The sequence below is a fragment of the Saccopteryx bilineata genome, chromosome 3 (genome assembly GCF_036850765.1).
Source record: "Saccopteryx bilineata isolate mSacBil1 chromosome 3, mSacBil1_pri_phased_curated, whole genome shotgun sequence".
Taxonomy (NCBI): Eukaryota; Metazoa; Chordata; class Mammalia; order Chiroptera; family Emballonuridae; genus Saccopteryx; species Saccopteryx bilineata.
Genome location: NC_089492.1, coordinates 128453987 through 128456939, shown reverse-complemented (window position 1 = coordinate 128456939; position 2953 = coordinate 128453987).

Sequence of the window (2953 nt, the reverse complement as noted above, 5' to 3'; positions counted from 1 at the left end):
GTAATGTCATTTAATTGTCAATCTTTTTCTTTAACCTCCTGAGTTTTATATCTTGGTTGAAAAGCTTTACAACTCATCACCCATCCCCAGATTATAAAAATATAATAGTTTCGGCCCTGGCTGGTTGGCTTAGTTGTAGAGTGTCAGACCAGCATGTGGATATCCTGGGTTGTATTTCTGATCAGGGCACACAAGGAGAAGCGACCATCTGCTTCTTCCCCCTTCCCCCCTTCTCTCTCTCTCTCTTCCTCTTCTCCCGCCATGGCTCTATTAGTTCGAGTGCATTGATCCAGGAGCTAAGGACGGCTCCATGGAACCTCCACCTCAGGCACTAAAAACAGCTTGGTTACGAGGATGGCCCCAGACTGGGAGAGCATAGGCCCCAGATGGCGGGCACTGGGTGGATCCCAGTCTGGGCGCATGCAAGAGTCTGTCTCTCTATCTCCCCTCCTCTCACTTGGAAAAAGAAGAAATATATCTATATATATGTATATATATTATTTGAAGTTCATATAAGATGCATATAACCTTCTTTTTCTCAAATGTCTACGTGACTATTATCAGTAGTCAGTCCTTTCCTTACTTATCTGTGATGGGTCTATTTCTAAACTTGGTATTCTACTGGTTTATTTGTCTATTTCTGTGCCAATATAAGTCTATTTTAATTTTTGTTATCTTAAAATATGTTTTGACATCTACTAGCAAAAAAAATCTCCCATTACTGATCTTTTTCAAAACTTTCTTGGCTCTTCTTGTATGTTTATTCTCTCAAATGAACTTTAGAATTAATTTGTGAAGTTTCACTTTTTAAATACTGTGGGAATTTTGATTGGAATTACATTGAATTTGTTCCATTTTAGAGATAGCCACATCTAACATGGTGAGTTAGAGCTTCTTTTAAAATGTCTTTCATAAAGTTTTATGTTTTCTTTGCATAAGTCTTGCATTATTCATGAGTCCACATTATTCATATTACTCACCAAAATTCATATAAATATTCACATTTTAAAAATCTTTTTTTTTTTTTTTTTTTTACACAGGGACAGAGAGAGAGTCAGAGAGAGGAATAGATAGGGACAGAGAGAGATGAGAAGCATCAATCATCAGTTTTTCGTTGCAACTCCTTAGTTGTTCATTGATTGCTTTCTCATATGTGTTTGACCACGGGCTTTCAGCAGACCCAGTAACCCCTTGCTCAAGCCAGTGATCTTGGGTTCAAGCTGGTGAGCTTTTTTTGCTCAAGCCAGATGAGCCCACACTCAAGCTGGCAACCTCGGGGTCTCGAACCTGGGTCCTCCGCATCCCAGTCCGACGTCTATCCACTGCACCACCGCCTGGTCAGGCTATTCACATTTACTATATATTTAAGTCACATTTTAGATTAATGCTAATATGTAAAAAAGCTATTGATTATATGTTTTTCATGTGTCTGAACAAGTTATTGCATGTTCTATCAGATCTAATAGTTTTTCAAATGATTCCCTGGGATAGTCTATTGTAGACAGTCCTTTTTTTAAGTGAGAGGAAAGGAGATGGGGAGATAGAGTGACAAACTCCCACGGGTGCCCCAACTGAGATCCACCTACCAACCCGTCTGGGGCCAATGGTCAAATCAACCAAGCTATCCTCAGCCCCCAGGGCTGATACTTGAACCAACTGAGCCACTGACTGCAAGAGAGGAGGAGAGAGAGGGCAGGAGAGAGGAGAAGAGAAACAGATGGTCACTTCTCATGTGTGCCTTGACCAGGATCGGACCTGGGACATCTGCACACTGGGCCGATGCTCTACACACTGAGCAAACCAGCCAGGGCCATGTAGACAGTCTTAATCGCTGTAGATAATGATACTTTTTATTCCTTTCTAAATCAAAGAGCTGTTTATTGGAGGGGGGGAACGGGTGTAGAAACAAATCACTAAGCCAATCTAATCAAGAAAAAACAACTTTAAAAGTACAAGTACTTTCTTGATTCTTAAATAAAATTAAGAATCAGAAAATAGAAATAACCACATACTTGAGGAAATTTAAGTAATAATTTAAAATAGTAATTTAAATACAAGTAATATTGACAATATTTTGTATAATTTTGTGGAAATAAGTCCATAAACTTAAAAGGAAAGATGGCAGATGCTTCTAGAAAAATATGTATTACCAAAATTGACCCAGGAAAGAAAAGCCCAAAAAACATCAATAACTAGAAGAGAAATTAAGAAAGTTGTCCAAGAGCTATCTTTTTTCTTTTTTTTGTATTTTTCTGAAGCCAGAAATGGAGAGACAGTCAGACAGACTCCTGCATGTGCCCGACCAGGATCCACCCGGCATGCCCACCTGGGGGTGATACTCTGCCCATCCCGGGCGTCGCTCTGTTGTGACCAGGGCCACTCTAGTGCCTGAGGCAGAGGCCACAGAGCCATCCTCAGCGCCCCGGCCAATTTTGCTCCAATGGAGCCTTGGCTGCGGGAGGGGAAGAGACAGAGAGGAAGGAGAGAGGGAGGGGTGGAGAAGCAGATGGGCGCTTCTCCTGTGTGCCCTGGCTGGGAATTGAACCCGGGACTCCCGCACGCCAGGCTGACGCTCTACCACTAAGCCAACCGGCCAGGGCCCCAAGAGCTATCTTTAATATTTATACTGTTATACTTTTGCCTTTTTTTTTAATTAGCTAAGACAACCAGTCAGTGTTGAATAATAGTGATAATGATAAGATTGTGTTTCTTTCCTTGCTTTAATAGAAGTGCTTCTAATGCTTGATTGTTAGTTATAAAGTTAAGGGGATTGTCGTTGATTTCTAGCTTATTGTAAGCTTTTATAACAAATTAGTATTGAATTTTATCAAATGTTTTTTATCAGCATAGACTTGAATAATCAGTCTTTTTCCTTTACTTATTAATAAAGTCCTAATGTTGAAACATCTTTTAGCTCATTTATGGGTTCAACACTACTTGGTTATAATGTCTT